The sequence below is a fragment of the Lynx rufus genome, unplaced genomic scaffold, assembly GCF_022079265.1.
Source record: "Lynx rufus isolate CCGP_SWC_20201006 ecotype Redwood Valley unplaced genomic scaffold, mLynRuf1.p SCAF_2, whole genome shotgun sequence".
Classification (NCBI taxonomy): domain Eukaryota; kingdom Metazoa; phylum Chordata; class Mammalia; order Carnivora; family Felidae; genus Lynx; species Lynx rufus.
The window spans coordinates 30,208,301-30,220,153 of NW_025814834.1; positions in this window are offsets into that span (position 1 = coordinate 30,208,301).

An 11,853-nucleotide genomic window follows, 5' to 3' on the forward strand; every position below is an offset into this window, starting at 1 on the left:
GGGCCTCCAGCTTCTCCACAGGATGAGGATTTTATATTAAAAGTACAGTCTGCTAATCAACCAGTCTGACACATGGGAAGGCAGCATTTTTTTTCCTATTTTTACTAGAGATTAAGAAAACTAATGAATATTAATGACCATATGTATTCACCTATGAAATGACATTGCATCTGAGATGCTCTCTAGTTTCTGAGACAAATGGGAGGAGGGAGAAACTGAGGAGAGTCAAAATGGCGGATAAGAGAGAAGATGGAAGCTAGGAGAGAAAAATGGACAGAAGGGAAAAGCAGGTAGGAAAATAAAAAGCAGAATGTAGAAATAAATGCACTAGAGAAGAATGGTAGGCATGGGGAAGAAGGTATATTGATTTTCATATTTCAAAAAACTGAAAAAGTTGCATTTCATAAATACTTGGATATATGTGCACATACACAGGCCATTATCACTGCATTGACAATTAAACTTCATCTCAAAGCTTCAAAGTATACCATGGAGGGATTGATTCAGTTAATCCTCTCCAGGTGGATGAAACCCATCCACCAACATCCCTTCCACGGGGGGAAAAGGCAGGAAACAGCGTTTCACTCTGGGACAGGGGGGAAGCGGGCAAGAGCCCTGGCAATCCACGTGGTGCCAGTCCTGCTTTTCCAGTCAGGCCTACCCCGAGGGAAAGGCCACTGAGCTTGGCATTTTAATGATAATTCATGGCATGTTATTTTCAGTTGCGGTCCTTTTATGTATTTTAATTAGTGTCTTAACATACTTGCCTTGGGCCCCTGAGGGAATAGTCCAAACAACCAAAACCCCAAACCCCAAAATACGACAGAATGAGTGAGTGAAAATTAAAGACAATCCTGGGAGTTCTTGGCTTCCCAGCCTGTGTCGTAACCACTGAAGCTCCTGCCCCTCCCCGGCTCCCCCTCCACAGCCTTCTTTAGCCCGCCACCTCCCGACGCATCTATGCTGCAGGGAGCAACCACATCTTTTCTGTTTCCTTTGGCTGGGCATCAGTTTCAAAGGTCCCCCCCTCAGCCAAACGCCTGTTGCTCGTGTCTTTGTTGCCGGCCTCTGCCAGCCAGCTGCCCCCTCTCCCGCCCCCACAATTTGCAGTGCCTTGCCTTCCTTATTTGCAGTCCTTAGTCCACCTCTTCCCCACTATGCTCTGCGGCCCTGCCGCTCTTTTAAGTCCAGGTTGGAATCTTTTCATCACGCTGCCTCAGCCTGAAAAGACGCCTATTTTTTTTCTGCTCCTAGCTTAGATTTATGGCCCTTGTCAGGCCTTCCTGCCGCGGCCTCTGACAGCCCCTGCCTTTCCTAACATCAGATTCATTGCTGTTCCTAAGGTCCTTTAAGATTTTAATGCTAAGTCTATAAATTTCGTTTCCTTTCTGCTTTAACCTTTCTTTAGACCTTCCCATTGTCTGATGGGATGTCCCCCAGGCGTTGATTTGCAGCCCCATTTCTCCACTCCAGGGTGAGCTGGGGGTGGGGGGGGTTGGGTTGTGGTTGGAACCCATGATGGGAGAAATGGCGAAAGTAGCCGATGAATTTAGATTTCCATCAGCTCCAACAATTCTTCAGGGTTTGATAGGGATTGACATTTTCCTTCAAAGCTGTGATTTGCTGTGGACTTGTGGTGGCTTTTCATTAAAATAATATCTGAGAGTTAAAAAAAAAAAGAGAGGGTTGGCTGAACAGATATCCAACCTCCCTTAATAAATGCATCCGAGCTTACATTTTTCCTCTCTGATGTGTCAGCTGGAGATTCTCTTCCATCTCCAACACACATGGGCACTGCTTAAATCGCTCTGATTTCTCTCCCAGGCAGACTCCTGCCGAAGAAACTTTTCTCACCTTAAGATAATAAAGCCCCCAGTTGAGAGAGGTGGAAATGGCAACTGGCTTGAAATTTCAGGGGAGAAGACTAGGTCACTGCAGAGAAAGAAGGAGCTTGCCAGCTCCATGAAGCACAATGAGAGTACTTTGGAAGTATGATTTTTGGAATTCATTTTGTCTTTCTTTGGCCTTGGAGGTGTTAACAGCCTCACGGGCCTCGCTTTTCCTTTACTCCCATTCAGGGCAGCTGTAATGAGGGGGAAGGTTGGAGAAAGAGTGGGAGAAAAAGACTTTTGTGTCCAAATCACTTTGATTACATTGCTTGTTCAATCTTAAATTTATTCAAGGTGACAGTAAAAGTCTCGGGAGCAAGCCATTAATGGAACGGTGAATTATGTAACATATATGGAAGTCTTGCTTCCCTAGGTCAGACGTAAGTGGAGTCAAGGCTTTTGTTTTTTGATGGTGTCTGTCTCTAAGAATTCACTCCATTTTCGTGTTTGGATTCCAGGTATTGGGATCCTGTGGGTCATGATGCCTTGCATGCTTTTTCTTTAAGTTCTGGTATAGTTTTCCATTCCTTTGAGCTGATTTGTGCTCGTTTTATTGCTGTCCCTACTTTAATGTCCTTAAATCTAGTTCCAGGACTCTCCTCTATTCCTCCAACCATGACGAAGTGGCCCCCCAAACTCCTACAGACAAAAGATTTGCACTTTTTAAAGCCAACTTTAGATGGCTTGACATTCAATAAAGGCGGCTTAATATCGGATGTGGCAGAGACTAGCTACCCATTCACTTCACCAGCTCCCTTTTCCTCTTGGGCACACGACTCGACTGCATTTCCCAGTCTCTTTTGTAGCTGTGAAATTTGCAACCACATGACTCCGTTCTGGCCGATAGAATGTAGAAGTGATGTCTGCTACTTCCAGGACTGGCCCATGAAATTCTTACCCAGTCCTCCACGTCCTCTCTCTTCCCTTGAGTGATAGTCAGATTTAGAATTTGCCACTGAGCATGGTGGGACCTACACACCTGAAAATCCGTAATCTGATAACAAGGACTTCGTAACTCCCTTGGAACCCACCAATTCCATCTGCTAACCATTAGCAAAACCCAGCTATGTTTTATAAACACCCACTTTTATCTGTGTTTTCTACAATTTAGTAAAAGTTACCTTGAGTGAATTGGGTCACATTCCTCAGAAGGAGGCCCTTTGCTCTAAAGAATTATAAAAGCTTGTGGAAAAGATACAGAGGAATTCTTGCCATTTAGGAGAAAAGAAGGTCTCCTATGTGGGTTAAGAACTGCGATAGAATGGCTTATAGCTCCCAATGCTTTACCCTTTTCTTTGCGTTTCGTTATTCAACTTTTAAAGTTATCCTTATGCATTTAGGCATTTCCATTTTTTATCGAGGTATGATTATTAACAAATGAAATTGTATGTATTTGGGTTGTATAATATGATTTTTTTAAAAGGTGTACAATGTGATGATTTACTGCATGTATACAATGTGAATCAAGCTAATTAACACATTCATTGTCTCACATATTCACGTTTGTGTGTGTGTGTGTGAAAAACACTTAAGATCTACTCTCTTGAAAATTTCAAATATGCAATACAGTATTATTAACTATAATCACTATGCTATACATTAGGTCCCCAGAACTTATTCATCGGATAACTGAAAGCTTGTACATCTGATCACCATCTCCACATTTCCCTTACCCCTAGTCCCTGGCAACCATTGTTCTACTCCCTGGTTCTATGAGTTTGACTTTTTTAGAGTCCACATCCAAGTGAGATCATATGGTATTTGTCTTTTGTGTCTGGCTTTTTTTTTTTTTTAAACTTGGCATAATGTCCTCCAGGTTCCTCCATGTTGTCACTCAACTTTGCAGTTCCTTCCACCAGTACTGGAGTATGCTTCCCTGCCCTTTGTCCTTGAGCTCAGCTGTGTGCTTTGGCCAATAAGATGTTAACAGACACCGTGCAGACCGGTATGTTTGAGTGTTGGGTGTGCCCTCTTGTGCTTCTGCCATCGCTATGAGGAGATGCTCTGCCTAGCTTACCGGTGTGAGGGGATGAAAGACACGTGAGGCAGACTTGGCTCCAACCTGTAGTCTGGAACCAAGCCCAGTCTAGCTCACACTGGATCACCTTACCCCCAGATGGCCTACAGATGAATGACTGAAAACAAATGAGTTTTTATTTTTTTATTTTTTATTTTATTTTTTTTATTTATTTATTTTTTTATATGAAGTTTATTGACAAATTGGTTTCCATACAACACCCAGTGCTCATCCCAAAAGGTGCCCTCCTCAATACCCATCACCCACCCGCCCCTCCCTCCCATCCCCCATCAACCCTCAGTTTGTTCTCAGTTTTTAACAGTCTCTTATGCTTTGGCTCTCTCCCACTCTAACGTCCTTTTTTTTTTTTTTTTTACCTTCCCCTCCCCCATGGGTTCCTGTTAAGTTTCTCAGGATCCACATAAGAGTGAAACCATATGGTATCTGTCTTTCTCTGTATGGCTTATTTCACTTAGCATCACACTCTCCAGTTCCATCCACGTTGCTACAAAAGGCCATATTTCATTTTTTCTCATTGCCACGTAGTATTCCATTGTGTATATAAACCACAATTTCTTTATCCATTCATCAGTTGATGGACATTTAGGCTCTTTCCATAATTTGGCTATTGTTGAGAGTGCTGCTATGAACATTGGGGTACAGGTGCCCCTATGCCTCAGTACTCCTGTATCCCTTGGGTAGATTCCTAGCAGTGCTATTGCTGGGTCATAGGGTAGGTCTATTTTTAATTTTCTGAGGAACCTCCACACTGCTTTCCAGAGCGGCTGCACCAATTTGCATTCCCACCAACAGTGCAAGAGGGTTCCCGTTTCTCCACATCCTCTCCAGCATCTATAGTCTCCTGATTTGTTCATTTTGGCCACTCTGACTGGCGTGAGGTGATACCTGAGTGTGGTTTTGATTTGTATTTCCCTGATAAGGAGCGACGCTGAACATCTTTTCATGTGTTGGTTGGCCATCTGGATGTCTTCTTTAGAGAAGTGTCTATTCATGTTTTCTGCCCATTTCTTCACTGGGTTATTTGTTTTTCGGGTGTGGAGTTTGGTGAGCTCTTTATAGATTTTAGATACTAGCCCTTTGTCCGATATGTCATTTGCAAATATCTTTTCCCATTCCGTTGGTTGCCTTTTAGTTTTGTTGGTTGTTTCCTTTGCTGTGCAGAAGCTTTTTATCTTCATAAGGTCCCAGTAATTCACTTTTGCTTTTAATTCCCTTGCCTTTGGGGATGTGTCGAGTAAGAGATTGCTACGGCTGAGGTCAGAGAGGTCTTTTCCTGCTTTCTCCTCTAAGGTTCTGATGGTTTCCTGTCTCACATTTAGGTCCTTTATCCATTTTGAGTTTATTTTTGTAAATGGTGTGAGAAAGTGGTCTAGTTTCAACCTTCTGCATGTTGCTGTCCAGTTCTCCCAGCACCATTTGTCAAAGAGGCTGTCTTTTTTCCATTGGATGTTCTTTCCTGCTTTGTCAAAGATGAGTTGGCCATATGTTTGTGGGTCTAGTTCTGGGGTTTCTATTCTATTCCATTGGTCTGTGTGTCTGTTTTTGTGCCAACAAATGAGTTTTTAAATAAAGCCAACAAGTTTTCTTCTCGAGGTAAAATTCACATAAAATTTAGCATCTTAACCACTTTATCTTTATTTTTTAAATGCTTATTTATTTATTTTAGATAGAGAGAGTGCACACAAGCAGGAGGGGGGGCAGAGAGCACGTAGAGCCCAACACGGGGTTTGATCTCATGATCAGTGGGATCATGACCTGAGCTGAAAGCAAGAGTCAGATGCTTAACCGACGGACGGGGCCACCCTGGTGCCCGGCCTCTCAACCATTTTAACATGTACAATTCAGTAGTATTTAGCGTATTCACCATATTGTGAGACCATTACCACTAACTAGGTCGAGAGCATTTTCATCACTCAGGAAGGACACCCTATACCCAGTAAGCAGTCACTTCCCATTTCCTCTCTCTCCCACAGGCCCTGGCGACTGTTATCTGCTTCCTGTCTCTTGGAATTTGCCTATTTCGGATATTTCATACAAATGGAATTACAGTATATGTGTTCTTTTGTGTCACTTAACATAGTGGTGTTGAGGCTCATCCATGTCCTGGCATATAACATCTCATCCCTTTTTGTGGCTGAATAATATTCCACTATATAGATATACCACATTTTATTATCCAGTTTGATGGACCTTTGGGTTGTTTCCACCTTTTGGCTATTGTGAATAGTGCTATTATGAACATTTGTGTACAGGTTTTGTTTGAATATCCGCTCTTAATTATTTGGGCTATATCACTTGGGCTGGAATTGCTGGATCATATGGCAATTCTATATTTAATTTTTGAGGAATCACCAAACCGTTTCTGTAGTGGCTGTCCTATTTTATATTTCTACCAGCAATATAGGGAGGGTCATCTGCACCGAAGTGGCTCGCTTGGCTTCAGCCTCGTTTCTTGACTATGTCCTCTTCATCCTTCAACCTCTTCTATAGCCTTTAGGATCCTTCCTGACTCCAGGAAGTGTGGGAGCTCTATGTTGTACAGAATGAGTCCTGCATTATTCTGTCTGTGAGCCTTCCCTTTCTCCTCCAGCTGAGCTTGAGGGAGCCAAGATGGCAGGTTCTTCTTAGTAGAGCTTTCACTGGTGCAGGGATAAGCCTGTGCAGGTGCCTGAATGACATTAGAGGGTTGGCATGTGAAATTGTTGGAACCCTTAAAGTGAGTCAGATACATCTTTTACTTAAGGTAAAAACATAGGAAAGGTTTTCTTCAGAAATAGAATTAAGACACTGGTTTCTTCCCAGCTCATTAATTATGTAGTCTGTTTAGAGAAATACATGAAGAGAAAACAAATGGTTCATCCCCACTTTTTCCATTCCTTTTTTTTTTTAATCGTCAAAGTTTAACACAGCTGCTTTTCTTTCCTATTCTCTGGCGCTGGCATCTGATTACGGTAGAACTGATTTATGGTGGGAAAACCAGGAGGTGAATTATTTATTCTCCCTAAGTAAAGGATTAGCTATTTCTACTTCTAATGGATTTTTGTTGAGGTGTGTTTATATATTTTTAGATGGATTAAGAAGTCCTCTGACCTCTAATATCATATACAAAGCTATTTGCAAATCACATTAAAAGTCTGGATTTAAACTGATGAAAGCAAAGAAATGAAGAATTTAACATTGAGTCTGTGACCCAAGAGATTTTTCTTAGTTTATATTCTTGTGCCCCAGAAGGAATACATAGATGTGAGAACAGGACCATAGTCCAATAGACTGTGATAAGCTAGCCAACACAGGACAGGTGTCCAGCTTCCAGGCACGGTGACTCATCTCAAAGGCTGCATCATCCCCCAGCAGGTGAGGGAAGAAGCCTGGAGAATAGGGGAGAGACTGGTCAAGATGTTGAATGTCCAGGGCATCGACTTCAACTATAGAGCACTGGCAGAGGGCCATGCTCCTTAGATTGTCGTAAGATGGGTTTATTTATCTACCTTAAATAGACAATTTAAAGTTTTACAGTAAAAAGTTTTCCCTTCGATCCTTCCCCTTCCCCCATCCTCCTAATTCTCCATTCTCCTGCCATGACAGTCATTCCTCTTAGCTTCCTTCATATACTTCCAGAGTTCCTTAATGTAAAACAAATGCAACTATATATTCTTATCCCCCCCACCACTGTTAGACAAAATTTGGAATGCTTTGTATGCTGTTACTCTGTGCATTAAAACAAAACAAAACAAAACAAAACAAAAACTTAGCAATATATCTTGGAGATCTCCATGTGAAAGTACACAGAAAATGTCCTCACTGAAAATGTCTACATTACTGCATTGTATTCAAACGCTCTGCTTCTACCAAGGTTTATTTAATGAGCTCCCTATTGGTGGACGCTTGGCTCATTTCCATTTTGCCATTTCAAACAAGTCTGCAAAGAACAACCTTGTACCTGTTGTATGCCACATGGTGGGGAGGTAATCTGGAGGATAAATTCTCCAGTGTGACCTGCTGGGTTGAAAAATATTTGTAATTTTGATAGATGTGTTCAAATTGCCTTCTGTAGGAGCTCTGCTGCTTATGCCCCCATCAGCAATGCCTGAGAGACCATACGCTGTGTGTGTGTACGTGTGTGTGTGTGTGTGTGTGTGTGTGTGTGTGGTGGGGAGAGGTGTGGTTTAAATTTCTCTGAAAGTTGTGATAGTATTTAAATAAGAGGGGTGGAGTGAGAGAAGGAAGTGAAAGAGTTTCTTCTGGATCCCCAGAATGTGAACAAAGAGCAACAGGGACTCCAGAGAATAATAACACTAATTGTTAATGTTTAATGTAATGCTTGCTATGTGTTTGACACTAAGCGCTTCACTACATTCGCTCGTTATTAGGCGAGGATGGTTCATCTGCTTTTGATTTTCTTCTAACTTTTGTTTTCAAATAAGCATCGAGAATTTACCGTGTGTGAGACATTCTGCTAGGTGCTGGTTGACGTAAGTTTTGTTGACAGAAGCCCTGCCAAATGTCAACAGAAGGGGAATTTGGGGGCAAGCTCTTACCAACACCAACCAAGATGGTGTGGAAAGTATCAACAGCGATCTTGTGTCGGGCACCGTGTAATGTCTCCCGGAGGCTGCTTGCCCTGGAAGCTGCAACACAGACAAGGTGTGTGGTTGACTCACCTGCTGTAGGTTGAGGCAGAGCAAATCCCAGTAGCTTCATAACACGCGTGCACTGATGGTCTGCTTTGTTTCATGTTTCTGTTTAATAATTCCAGTTTGGGGTTGGATGGGTCGGAAGGGGGAGGAAGAATTTGATTTTGCGTGAGTGAGCGAGCGAGTGTGTGTGTTGTAACACTCAACTAAGAAATAAATCCAGTTCGACGACATGTCAGATTTTGTCAATAGCTGGCGGTTATAATTAGTATATGCGATGTATTACTTCAAAGGAATATTGAGAAGGCAAAAAAAAAAAAAAAGTCAGAAGCCAGAGTTGATTAGCATTGAGAGCTACTGCTTCCCCTTAGTTTCTGGTTTTTCTTACTTTTTTCCCTCTGCCCTAGGCCGCCTTCAAGATGACTCCAAACTTCTGTTGTCCTCACTCCTACCCTCGGCTTCCAGAGACTATCCCTTTACCGCAGCTGGCCTGCCTTCCTGGTTTCTAAGCGAAGCTATGTTATAGTGCCAGGGATGATTAGCCTTTGTGTGTACACCATGGGGCTATGATGTCAGTGTTACCCTTGTCTTTAGGATGCATTTGAATAATGGGAGGGGTTTTAGGGTGGGCCAACTATGGTTAGAGTGTTAGGCATTGGAAACTAGTTTTAGGGATAGTATTTATAGCGAGGGAAGGTGTTTGGGGTAGAAGAACAGTCTTTTGGAGCTATCACTGCTATTTGGAAATAGAAAAACAGGGGATTTAGCAGGAAAATAACTCACAGGAATCGATTTTTTCCAAGGCAGAAGCAGAGAATGGGGTTCTGACTCTAAAAAGCTGGGCTAAACACGGTTTCAGTCATGGTCCATTCAGGTTAATGTAAACCACGGTAGTTATTTCAAATAGGGGGAGACCTACTAGAGGGAAGTGGATACAAGCATCACATCTGGGAATAACTTGTTTGGGCTTGGAACCAAATACACTCTTTTTAAAAAAAATTTTTTTTTTAACGTTTATTTATTTTTGAGACAGAGAGAGACAGAGCATGAACGGGGGAGGGGCAGAGAGAGAGGGAGACACAGAATCGGAAGCAGGCTCCAGGCTCTGAGCCAACAGCCCAGAGCCTGACGTGGGGCTTGAACTCAAGGATCGTGAGATCGTGACCTGAGCCAAAGTCAGACACTCTACTGACTGAGCCACCCAGGCGCCCCCCAAATACACTCTTTAGATAGGACGTGTGCCTTGCTGTGTGCCACAGCCCCTGCTTGGCCCATGAACTGGGTATAGGCTGGCTGGGCCCCTGAGAGTGTGATCCTGATTGCAGAAGGAGTTTGTAGCAACAGAATCAAGATATGTTTCTTGGATGAAAGCCTTTCACCTTGTCGATGTTTTATAGGCAGACTATCATTACCTTCCAGTCGCTTTTGACACGTGGGTCCCTGAATTTTTAGACCTGTCCTTGACACTCCTTAAAAATAGGTCCAAGGCCTTCTCTTCTCAGGCTGTATTTGACCCATCCCTAAGAGATCCCATTCATACAATGGCTTCGGTGGTGCACAGATGATGTTGTGCCTCCGGCATAGTCTCCTCTTCTGAGCTCCAGTCTTCACAGACGCTTCAAAGGCGAATCATTTAACACGTGTGAGACCGAGCTCACCAAGCCCTACAAAACTCCACCTTCTCCCAGTGTTCTCCCAGGGACAAACATCACCATCTATCCAGTGGCTCAAGTCAGCAACCTGGGAGTCATTTATGACCTTAGCTCATTTTTCCACATCTAATTCATTGCTAAGTCCTCTCACTTTTACCTCCTAACCATCTCCTGAGTCTGTCCTTTTCTCTCTCTCTGCCCCTCCCACCCTAGTCTAAGCTACCATCAACTCCCTCCTGAATAACTAAAATCGCCTCCTCACTGGTCTGTCTCCATCTATTTTGATTTCCCTCCAGTTAATTTTCCAGCTGACTCTGGTGTGCTCTTTTCAAAGGCATATCTCATGCTAACATATTTTTCCCTCAGGGATGCTTTCTCTGCCCTTCATATCACTAATCACGGTGGCAATTTTACAGGGCTGAGTGTCATTCCTCAGTTACTGCCTGCCTTTCCCTGTGGATTGTCAGCTCTTGGAGGGTGGTGGCCATGTCTGTTTTTCCTGAATTTTCTGACATTCTAGCTCTCGGTGAGATGTATAGCCCATAGCAGGGACCCAGCAGATATTTTCCATAATGCTTAGCACAGAGTTTTGTACTTCCTCAGTGCTCTGTGAATACTAGATATTTACAAATACCAAATATCAACTGAGCAAATGACTTTCAGCTTCAAAGATGGGTTGAGATGCAGTTACCAACCTATCTGAAGCCACAGAATGGAAGTCCGTGAACCTCTATTTCCCATGGGATATGAAGGAATGCTTCTCAGGGTTTTTAGTTGCAAGTGATAGAAGCTGGGTCTGGCTGAGTGCGCGGAGAAGGATTTGTTCAAAGGGTACAGAGGGGTTCACAGGATCATTGAGACAGCTGAAGGGCCCGGCTAGAGGCTAAACCTCTAGAAACATGCCTACAATTATGCCGTCAAACCAGTCTGATGGGGAAGCCACTGCAGCCACCACTATGCATTGGATGCTCTAATTGGCTCGGAAGCAACCTCTGCACCAGGAACTCGATGTGCTCCTCCCGCCATTGCGTCTGATTGGAGGGGCCCAGGCCCCATGTCTGCACTGCAGCTGCAAGGGAGATAGGGAAGTGAGTTCCTCTCCAAACATAAGATGCATATGTAAAAGATGTCAGGCAGCCACCAACCTGACCGATGTCCTCTATGCATGGACGGTCATAAAGTCTTTGCTTGCTCCTAGCTCGTAATTGTGCATCTGGATGTTGGCATGTACCAGTAAGAGTAGTTATATGGATAAATGGTCAGAGCTTGACCCAGAGTACTCTAAACTCTTTTCCTCCCTTTGTAGCTGATTTTGCATTTCACCATTAGATGCTTTAGCTTAACCATCTAGACAATTAATGTAATACTAGCTACCAAATGCTGAGAATCAGCAGTAATGGTAATGTATTTTGAGGTTCTTGGATAAAAGGCACTCCAAAGATTTGCTGTATCATTATTTAAAATAGAAGATTTCTGATGAAAATGCTAAGTTCAAAGGGCTTGATGGCTGCAAAATGGGCAATGCCTGGTACATTAGCTTAATAAAACCAGTCCCGAAGATGTTTGCCTAACTCTCCTTCCTGCTCCTCTGTGGGCTTTTGAAGGCAGGAATATGCGGGAATGGTGATGGGCGTAGTCAC